The sequence below is a fragment of the Lithobates pipiens genome, unplaced genomic scaffold (genome assembly GCF_037356315.1).
Source record: "Lithobates pipiens isolate NorthernLeopardFrog02 unplaced genomic scaffold, aLitPip1_a1.2 Scaffold_8, whole genome shotgun sequence".
In the NCBI taxonomy this organism is placed as follows: Eukaryota; Metazoa; Chordata; class Amphibia; order Anura; family Ranidae; genus Lithobates; species Lithobates pipiens.
In genome coordinates this window covers 226,271,193-226,283,225 of record NW_027507903.1, presented here as the reverse complement: position 1 = coordinate 226,283,225, position 12,033 = coordinate 226,271,193, and positions in this window count along the sequence as shown.

Sequence of the window (12,033 nt, the reverse complement as noted above, 5' to 3'; positions counted from 1 at the left end):
TTCCCCGTTCTGTGGCTCCGTGGTGCGTTCGCCGGGAGACTGGTGGACATCAAGTCCATGGGTCCTGCGGGCATGGTCACGCTGTACGTGGCGCGCGTGTGTGCCCGCTAATCCCACCAATTAAAGGGAATATACAGATATGACCATTTGCCCACCGCTGCCATTGTGCCGACGTATATCGGCGTGCATCGGTCGGAAAGTGGTTAAAGATTGAATAGTACATTATCTGCCAATTTTTTTTTTTAATAAGCTGGTTATACATTTTACAATTTCCATTAGATTTATCAAAAACCATATAATATGAGGCCAAACCTAAACAACACTTTCAATTTGTATCCAACCAGGCAGGCCCATGCACTATATAAATGAAGGTATATCTAAAGGATATTGTACAGAAATTGAACGAATAAAATTGTATAATCTATGGCCAGCTTTAGCCTGAAAGTACAGTTCTAATTTGGTAAAGGTTGGTATAAAAGGGTCTGTTCAAAGGCCTCATGCAGCATGTAAACCCGCGATAGTAAACCCGCTGAAAAAAAAAAATCATACCTGCAAGGGAAAAGGCATAATGAGCTAGTATGCACCGTATACTAGCTCATTATGAAATACTTACCTTAGAACGAGGCCCCGACATCTCGTAAATACACGCCGAGGGAGCTGACATGTTCCCTCGGAGTGTCTTCCGGATATCGCCGCTCCGGTGCTGTGAGTGGCCGGAGTGGCGATATCATCCCTCCCGCGCATGCACATGGGAGATTTCTCTCCGGCAGGGTCTGGCGTCTTCCGGGCTTCCAGCCGAGAAACCCCTGTGCGCATGTGCTGCTGCAGTCAGCGACTCATTGCCAGGGGAATATATCCTAAACCATACGGGTTTAGGAGATTTTTTTTATCTACAGGTAAGCCTTATTATAGGTTTACCTGTAAGTAAAAGTGAAAAAAAAGACTATATAACCGCTTTAAAGTAAAATGGATTTAATATAAGACCAGTTTGTGACATGTTTGAGCAGCATACACATTCAGTTCTATGGAAAAAAAGCAGAGCACTGTGCATGGCAAAAGCAATAATAAATGTAAGCAAACACTGCTGTATAATATCCAGTTTAACTTTAATACGCTGCATCTAGATCCCTAAAAAATGATCTTAGAGATGCTTGTCAACAAAACACAAAAGCTAGCATATGATTCAATCTTGAACTGATATTTATGATCCTCAAAAGAAAAGAAGAGCGCTATCTACTGCCCTGCTTATTAGTGCCATAAATATTTGGATCCTGGCTGAGAAACAAGAAAGGGGGTGAACTGCATACAATATAACAACCAATTTAATTCCAATGTTTCTTATGTTTTTTTATTATTAGTATTATTTTATGACTATTAACTCATTATTGGTCTACATGCTACTGTAAAACCCCTGTCCATAGAGTGAAGGTGAATGTAGACAGTACATGACTATCTCTTGATTTTTTTTTTTATTTGGGGGGTTTTTTGTACACAACCATGCCAAACAAGTGGTCATGTGCAATACAATGAGCAGGTAGGTATGCAAGACTTACCAATCTGTGTATATATATATATATATATATATATATATGATCGGCTTCCTTCCAGTGCCGACTTCAGTGTAGAGGTGAGAGAAGGTTTACGTATAGTTAGTATTTGACTGTATTTGACTGAAATTCTACTTAAATTTTTGTACATATATACATGTATATATATATATATAGAGAGAGAGAGAGAGAGAGAGAGAGAGAGAGAGCGAGAGAGAGAGAAATGTGTATATACATATATATATATATATATATATATATATATATATATATATATATATATATATATATATATAATTACTGCATAAATTACAGTGAAACCTTTACTGGAATATGTCATAGGAACTAGTTTGTTAAGATCTGTACTACAATTTCCTGAAGATATTAGTTGATACCTGTCAAGGTTTACAGATTTGTGGAACTGTTTAATTCAAATAATGTATTTTTTTTAAGCAAAAGTTAGCCCTTGTACACACAAGATTTTTTTCCAACGGATTTTGTCCGAAACTGGTGTTGTATACACACGGCCAGACAAAGTTGTCGGAAAATCCAATCGTTCGTAACCTGATGATGTTCGTTCGTTACGACGGGATTACGTTTAGGCTAGTAGCCAATAGCTTTGGTCTCGTAATTTGATCTGAGCATGCGTGGCACTTTGTCCGATCGGAATCCTCTACAAACGATTGAACAAAGTCCGATTGGATTATGTTGTCAGAAAATTTTATATCCAGCTCTCAAACTTTGTTGGTCGGACATTCCAAAGGAAAAAGTCAGATGGAGCCCACACACGGTCGGATTATCCAACAACACGGTCCGATCGGACATTTGGTCGCAATGTCCAACTGTGTGTACAAGGGCTTAAAACGGACCTTCAGTAATTTTTTTAACTTTCCGTCTATTAAAGCGGTTCTTCACCCTAAAGGGGAAGTTCCGCTAGTATTATCCCTCCCCCCCTCCGCCCACCGCCGCATGGCTCCGCCCCCCGTTGTGTTCTGGGAAACACACAGTTCCCAGAGACACAGCGGGGAACCAGTGCAGCGCGACTCGCGCATGCGCAGTAGGGAACCGGGCAGTGAAGCTCTCTTGCTTCACTTCCCGATTCCCTGACAGAGGATGGCGGCGGTGGCTGCAGCGAGACGAGCGATCGCTCGTCATCTGCCGCCGACATCGCTGGAACCTGGGACAGGTAAGTGTGATATTATTAAAAGTCAGCAGCTGCAATATTAGTAGCTGCTGGCTTTTAATATTTTTTTTTTTTTGTGCAGCTCCTCTTTAAATCTTCTGCCCTTGTTGTTTCTCTTTCTCACTCTTGTGAGAGTTTGCCAGGAAGGGAGAGGTCATAAGAGGGACAATGAGAGCTGCAAAGCTGGAGGGTGTGCCTCTGTGTGTCTGCGTAAATCCAGGAAGTGAGCAGGCAGCAGCTTCAGCTGCCCACAGTTAAAATGGCTGCAGCCAGACCCAGTGGAGGGAGATTTCTGCAGCATATTTGGCAAATACAGAATCACAGTACATATAAAATGGAGGGAAGCGGCAGAATGGCAAAGATGTTTTTAATAATAATTATGTGACGTTCCTCTTTAAAAAAATAGGCATAAAGACATAGAAACAAAATGTTATCTGAAAGTTGAGTACACAGCCATTCTTTATTTATAAATAGCCCCCCTCAGAAGCTAATTTACTGAAGGAGTTTGAGGGAAGAAGAGTCTCAAAATCTTTAGTAAATCAGCCTCCAATTGTGTAAGAATAACAATAAGCAAATGTACGCACAAATGCAAAAAAATTAGGATGTGCTAACTGGAATAACCCCTAGCAATCAATCACATTTCACTTTATTGAAGGCAGGTGAACTTTACTGTGCACTGGAAAATATGTCCAACTGTTTTCCTGTTTTCATCCTTTTTCTGTTTTCCTATTGTTATTAAGCCTCCGTTTATTATGTCATACTTTTCCATGTGTTCCAAATATATCATTTTTCCACTAAAGATGTTTTGGGTGTAACTGAACAGGCATCTTCGTGGTATTGATACCTAACAGGCAAAATAGACTGAATTCAATTTTTTATACAAAAAAATGTTGTGTTTGTTTTTTGTTTTTTTCGTCAACATATACAATCCTGTGACTGTAACAAAAGTTTTAGGCAGGTGTGAAAAAATTCCAAATCAAATGTTACATATAACTTCAAGGGTTATGATGTCTATGTGTATAACATGCTAAACCTTGTAGTACAAAATGTAAATTTTTAATATGTTAAAGCGGGAGTAAACCCAGTTTCAAAAAACACTTACATTCCCGGCATGCCGGAAATGCTAACTTTCACATTGGTTGTGCTCTCAACCAAACTTTCAAACCATCCAATGGCTGGTTTCATAACTGATCACATGTGCAGCATTATGGCAGTTGAAGAATTATTTGAGGCCAAGATGGCAGCTTCCTTGACTGAAAATGATAGAAGGGTTTACTTCCACTTTAAGCACAAATCCCTTTAGCTGTGTTATGTTATATGATCTTGAACCAAAATCAGTTTGAATATTACAGTTATATTTGCTGTATGCTGTTTTGATACCCGATAAAAATTTATGAAACAAAAAAAAGAAAAATATTTGGTGTGACCACCCTTTGCCTTCAAAACAACAACAATTCTTCTAGGTACACGTGCACACAGTTTTTGAAAGAATATTGTTCCAAGCATCACTCATTATTGTTCCACTCTCCAGCCTCTCACAAACAAACTGCCTTTAGCGACAGCTAAATATTTCACATTTTGACTCACCAGTCCAGAGCACCTGCTGCCATTTTTCTGCACCTCAAAATTTGAAATACGGTATTTGGCTGTAGCAGGGTGTTCGTAAAGGGATGGAGAGCGGTACAATAATGAGTGTTTGCAACCGACAGTGAAGCATGGTGGAGGTTCCCCACAAATTTCAGGCTACATTTCTGAAAACAGAGTTGGATATTTGGTCAGGGTCAATGGTGTCCTCAATGCTGAGAAATGCAGGCAGATACTTATCCATCATGTCATACCATCAGGGAGGCATGTGACTGGCCCCAAATTTATTCTACAGCAGGACAACGACCCCAAACATACAGCCAATGTCATTAACCTCCCTGGCGGTAACCCCGAGTCTGGCTCGGGTTGGGATTTTAGTATCATAAGCGGTAACCCCGAGCCAGACTCGGGATCGCATCGCTGGATACAGGGAGAAGTTACTTACCTTGTCCCCTGGATCCAGCGATGTCCTCCGCACTGTTGTGATCGAGCTGTCCTTCGCTTGATTCACACAGTGCCCGAATGCCGCTGATCTCCGTTCCCTGCGACGTTACGGCGCACGGGAGCGGAGATCGGCGCCAAATTCAAAAAAGTAAAAACACACAAAATACACACAGTACTGTAATCTTACAGTACTGTATAAAAAAATTACACACCCCCTTTGTCCCTAGTGGTCTGTCCAGTGCCCTGCATGCACTTTTATATTATAAATACTGTTTTTTCTGCCTGGAATTTGGAGATTGTCCATAGCAACCAAAAAGTGTCCCTTTATGTCAAAAGTGATTTTAGACCAACTAGAAAACAGCGATAACAAATTACAATCACTTGCAGAATTGAGCGATAGCGATTTGTGGGGAAATTCGTCATCAAACACTAAATCTAATGACAGTGACAATTCTGCAAATGAGCAAATTTCTGTGTTTTTGGATTTGATTACATTATTGAATAATTTTTATTATTATTATATATATATTATAAACTTTATCATACCCGGGATGTCTGCTAGACTCTGGTTTTAACAGATTTAAGAGAGTTATTCCTAAGAATTACAGGACTACAATATAAAACGCCAAATTTCCATGCAAAATAATTGTACCACTTTCAGCACCTAAAACCAGAACTAATCATACCGCCAGGGAGGTTAAGAACTATCATTAGTGTAAAGAAGAACAAGGAGTCCTGGAAGTGATTGTTTGGCTCCCACGGATCCCTGATCTCAACATCATCAAATCTGTATGGAATTACATGAAGAGACAGAAAGATATGAGGCTGCCTATATCCATAAAAGATTTATGCTTAGTTCTCCAAGGCCGCGTACACACGCGCGGACTGTTCGCCCAACTTTGTCCGTCCAACAGTTTCGGCAAACAGTCCGCTCAAACTTAGCATGGACGGACATGGCCACACACGACGGACGAACAGTTTGCTGAAACCGTGCGCGATGACGTTTCGGCACACACGACGGATCGAAAATTTCGACGTCCAATACACTGCAATGCAACCTTCCGACGTGGAAATCCTTTCTGAGCATGCGCGAGACTTAGTTGGCCGAACAAGCCTACACACGAGCGAACAGTCCGCTGAAACCTTGTTTCAGCGGACAGTTTTTCGGAATTTCCGTAAGACCTTGTTCGTCCAACTGTCCGCTGAAACTGTCCGCTGAAGCCCCACACACGAGCGGACTGTCCGCCCAAACACTGTTCAGCGGACAAGGTTGGGCGAACAGTCCGCCCGTGTGTACGCGGCCCAAGATGTTTGGAACAACCTACCGGCTGAGTTCCTTCAAATACTGTGTGCAAGTGTACCTAGAAGAACTGATGCTGTTTGAAGGCAAAAGGTAGTCACACCAAAAAGGTTTTTCATTTGGATTTCTCTTCATTTACTTTCCATTTTGTTAATTGATAAAAAAAAATGAACTATTAACACTTCTATTTATGAAAGCAATCTTAATTTACAGCATTTCTTCACATTAGATATGTGCACTGCCAAAAATGTGTTTTGTTTTTGTTTCATTCCTTTTTCTTTTTTCTTTTTTTGGGTCATTCGTTATCATCATAAATTCATAAATTTGTAAATTTGAAAATCCGAAAATAAAGAAGAAAATCCGAAAATTCTAAAGACTAACTAACTAACTAATAATAACTAACTATTAAATTCCAGTAGTACCATGGATTACGAGCATAATTCATTCAGAAGCGGGCTTGTAATCCAAAGCACTTGTATATCAAAGCGAGTTTCCCCATATGAATCAATGGAAACTTAGATAATTCATTCCAGTGTCACAGTTAGTGTATATAGTACCGCATGTGACACTCGGAAACACTCGGAGACCACTCAGAGACACTCGGAGACACTCAGACGCTCGCAGACGCAGGCACTCGTATATAAAGTATCGCAAAAAATTTGCGTGGTCATGAAGGGAGGGGGGGGGGGGGGGTAAACCTTCTGGAGGGCAAGTGGTTAAAGTGGGAACATCCTCATTTACAGAAACTGTCTATATGTCTTCCAAAAGACAAAGACAAAGATAATTTTGAACTCATTTTTAGTTGTGTACTTTAAAAAAGTGCTTTATCATTTTCAAAATCTCAAGATTCTGAAATAGAATGCAGTTCCCAACAAGCTTCATGCTGCTAAGGCAAACATGACCAGTCTATTTATGTCCAACTACTAAGAAGAAATGTGATATCCTTCTGTTTTGCAACCCTTGATGTCAAATATATTAATGAAACGTTTCCCATCCTGTGTCAAAACTACTAATTTTTTATTTCTGAAAAGAAGCAGCTGCACCAACTATCCACCAAACACTCTGGCATAACCACAAGTAAAATGAATGCCAAGCCCATTAAGTCCCATCTTTGCTGTTTCTAAAATCTGTGCAATGCCTCTAAAAGACACAAATAATAGGATTTTTATATACATATTACCTGTAAAATCCTTTTCTTGAGAGTACATCACAGGACACAGGAGCTTCATTACATAGTGGGTTATATAGGCACCTCTGGTTATTGGACACTGGTTAACCCCCAATTAAGGAGAATTCCTCCCCTATATAGCCCCTCCCATATGGGAGGCACCTCAATTTTGTAGCAAAGCAATAAGAAACCACGTAAAACCCAAGAGGGACGGGAGCCCTGTGTCCCGTGATGTACTCTCAAGAAAAGGATTTTACAGGTAAGCTGTATATAAAAATCCTATTTTCTTGATCATACATCACGGGACACAGGAGCTTCATTACATAGTGGGATGTCCCAAGGCAATGCTCAGTTTGAGGGGAGGGAGACACTGATCAGAATTATAGACCGCCAAGGACCAGAGGATCTAAACTGCAGCCTGCAGTACACTGCGCCCAAAGGCGATATCCTCTTGCCCTCTGGCATCCACCTGATAAAATCTGGTGAATGTGTGGACTGATGACCAAGTTGCAGCCTTATAGATCTGAGCCAGGGAGGCCTGGTGATGCACTGCCCAAGAAGCACTTATAGCCCCCGTTGATTGCGCTTTCACTTGAAAAGGAGGGATTTTCCCCTTTACACTATAGGCCTGAAAAATAACCTGTCTAATCCACCTTGAAAGAGTGGATTTTGATGCCGCCTGGCCCTTCCTAGGGCCTTCCGGCAAAATAAATAAGCAATCAGTCTTTCTTATCTGAGCAGCTGCCTGAAGATAGATACTGATTGCCCTTACCACATCTAAAGTGTGCAAAGATTCTTCTTCTGTGGACTGTGGGTCCGGAAAAAAGGATGGTAGGATTACATTTTGATTCAAATGGAATCCTGAAACCACCTTAGGCAGAAAGGACCTGTTGGGACGCATTACCACCCAGTCCTTATGGATAATTAGATAAGGTTCCTTGCTGGAGAGAGCTGCTAGTTCTGACACTCTTCTAGCCGAGGATATGGCTACCAAGAAAAACAGTTTTTTAGTCAAAAGAACTAATGAAGCCTGATGCAAAGGTTCAAATGGTTGCCCCTGCAAAGCCGAGAGAACCAAATTCAGATCCCATGGGCATTCCGGAGGTTTGACTGGCGGCCTTAACCGCATAGCCCCCTGGATGAAAGCCCGCACAAGGGAATGTGATGCAAGTGGCTTCTGGAAAAACACTGACAAGGCCGAAATCTGCACCTTGATAGTGCTTACGACCAAATTAATTTCTAGGCGTGACTGGAGGAAGGCCAAGATCCTGCTAGCAACATACTTTCTAGGATGCCATCTCCTGGGTTCACACCAGGAAACATATGCCTTCCAGATTTTGTAGTAAATAAGCCTGGAGGCCGGCTTTCTGGCATTGACCAGAGTAGAAAGGACTGGCCCCGAAAGCCCACAATCTCTCAGAATGTGGGTCTCAGCAGCCAAACCGTTAAACTCAGACTGTGTAAAGCAGGATGGTAAATTGGACCCTGTGAGAGTAGATCTGGCTGGAGAGGGAGGATCCATGGCCTGCCTACTGCCAACTTCATGATCTCTGTGTACCAAGGTCGCCTGGGCCAAGCCGGGGCTACCAAAAGAACCGACTTTGTTTCCCTCTTGACTCTTCCCAGGAACCGTGACAGAAGTGGGTATGGTGGGAAGGCATAAATTAGATTGTACTGATCCCAGGGAACTGTCAGAGCATCTGACCCCTGAGCAAGTGCATCTCTTGTCCTTGACACAAATTTGTCCAGCTTTCTGTTGAATCTGGACGCAAACAGATCTACGTCTGGAGTGCCCCACCTGTGACATATGTTCCGAAATACGTCGGGGTGTAGAGCCCATTCTCCTGGGCACAACTGCTGGCGGCTCAGAAAATCCGCCTGCCAATTTTCCACTCCTGTAATGAAGACTGCAGAAACGCATGGAACATGCCTTTCTGCCCAAGCAAGTATGCGATTCACCTCTCTTTGTGCAACCAGACTCCTGGTGCCACCCTGGTGATTGATATAGGCCACTGCTGTGGCATTGTCAGACTGAACTCGAACAGGGAGACCCCGTAGTCTGTAAGACCAGTTTATGAGAGCCATATAAACTGCCCGGATCTCCAAAACATTTATGGGCAATAGCTTCTCGATCGCAGACCATTCTCCTCCAACACTGCTCCCCAGCCTGTCAAGAAAAGTTTTGCCTTTCAGCAGATTCTTGGTTTGTAACCACCAAACGAGACTCTTGCGTGTCCCTGGGGATAGACACATAGGAAGATCCAATGCCTGGGGCTTCCTGTTCCAAGCCGCAAGGATGCAGCTTTGCAGAGGCCTTCGTGAAGACTCGAGGAGCCGTAGCGAGACCGAACGGCAAGGCCACAAATTGAAAATGGCGCCGATCTACCGCAAACCTTAGATACGTTTGGTGTGCGGAAAAAATTGGCACATGAAGATATGCATCCTTGATATCTATTGATGCCATAAACTCTCCCCCTTGCAGGGAGGAGACCACAGAGCTTATTGACTGCATTCGGAAAGACCAGATGCGCAAAAACAGGTTCAGATCCTTCAGATCCAGGATAGGTCTGACACCTCCATTTGGCTTTGGAACGGTGAAGAGATTCGAGTAAAAGCTTGAACCCTGTTCTTTTGGGTCTACTTCCACGATCACCCCCTGGGATAGTAAGTGATTTAAGGCAAGAAATAGCGGTCTTTGCTTTATTGGATCCTTGGGGATCCTTGACCTTAGGAAGCGAAAAGGTGGAATCTCCTGAAACTCTAGCTTGTAGCCCAGAGATACCGAGGAGGTTACCCACTTGTGCGGGATCTTTTCCCGCCAGGCTTCTGCAAACTGCAGGAGCCTTCCCCCCACTCGGCCGAGCGGGGGCGCCCCTTCACAAGGAAGCTTTTGGGTTCTGCTTGGCAGGCTTTCGCCCCCAAGTCTTTTTCTGCCCCTGGGCATGGCCTTGAGCTTTTCCTGTAGAGGAAGGTTGGGAAGGCCGTCACCACTGCTTAGAGCTTGATGCTCCGGGAGAAAGAGAACACCTAAATGATGGACGTTTGCTCTTTTTGATTGGAAGGAGAGTAGATTTACCCCCTGAAATTTTTTGGACGAATTTGTCTAATTCCTCTCCAAATAAGCGTTCCCCGTTAAACAGCAACCCAATCAAATACTTCTTTCATGATAGCTCAGCTGCCCAATGTTTTAGCCATAGGGCCCTTCGCATGTGAACCAACAGGAGAGACAAACGAGACGATTGTTGGACAGAATCCAAAATCGCATCAATCATAAAACACAGAATTTGAGGTATTTCTGCATAATTCTCCACTTCCTCACTGGGAAGAAGGCCAAGCATCTGCTTAACTTGTTCCTTGAGGAACTGACACAACCCCACATTTGCGACTGTAGGTTGCACTACAGCGCCAGTCATGGAAAAGAAGGCTTTCAATAAAGTTTCCAGCTTCTTATCAGTTGGATCCTTAAATACCTGAGCATTATCCAAAGGACAGGTCAGGTTTCTATTCACACAAGAAACAGCTGCATCGACTGATGGGATCCCCTATTTCTTGATGAAGCATAGAAAACCTTTTAGGAGGAGCAAACAGTTTATCGGGATGTCCTCAATCCTCATACAACAATTTATCCATTAAGGGATGAATTGGAAAGGAAAAGGCAGTCTGTGGGATTTTCCTGACCCCCAGGAAAGAAACAGAGGATGTGTTGCGACCTCAGCAGCGGGCATTCTGAATGTGGTACGCACCAATTCAGTATAATATTGAACCTGTTTTCTGAGTGCCTGGGAGGAGGGGACTCTCTCCTCTTCCTCTGATTCATCTGACTGCTCTTGATCCCTATCCCATGATAGGGATCTCTCCTCATTGTCAGAGGTGTCACCTGAAAGAGGAATCTCAGCAGAGGGTGGGGATCTACCCCTTTTTCTGCTATCTTTTAGGGAAGCTGAAATAAAATTAATGATTCTCCCCTCAAAACCCTCCAATGTAGCCTTAAGGGAGTCTTCAGTGACATATATCGGGGCTGAAACATTAGGAGAGGCTGCAAAACCTGACAGGGGCACTGACTCATCCTGTGAGGCTGGCTCCAGTCTTGCAGGGGGGGGGTGGTAATCTACAGGCATTTTTAGAACCCCTAGACCTAGGCAGTGATTTACCAGTGCCCTTGTTACCTCCCCCTGAGACCCTCTTATGAGGAGACATAGTCCTAAGCTACAAAGCAGAGATACTAGTACAAAAGTGCAATCACTGTTGTGCTCCAAGTCTCACAATAAATATATATGCTTAAACTGCACAACCTGATGCTGAGTAGGTGTCTTAGGTTTGCCTGGATCCAATCCCTTAGGATGCTTACTGCCCACAGCTCCTGTGTCTTCCACTTACAGCCCCCTGGCACTCTGGGCTTTTTAAAATTGCCGCTTGGCGTCTGCACAGTACAGCGCCGTGCACGCCGACGTGCACGGCTCGCAACCACACCCCCCTCAACTAACATGGTCGCGTGCACGAGGACTGCCGGTCATCCAAGGGGGAAGGGGATCACCTACGGAGCCCCGCGGGACCCCTAGACTATGCGGGACCCCTCTTTTTACCTTTATTGTGGCAGAGACTGCAGTGGAGACGTTATTCATCTGGAAAAACCAGGCTTCACTGAGCATGTGTATCTGAAAGGCATGTAAGTATGCATCAGGCTGCTTTTATTCCCTCTAGTGGTGGAAACCAGGTAAGACATACAACTACTCACATGAAGAAATCCATAATATATGATTTATATAGGATTAACTTCTCTTACCTGTCCTCGCCGCAGGAATTGCTG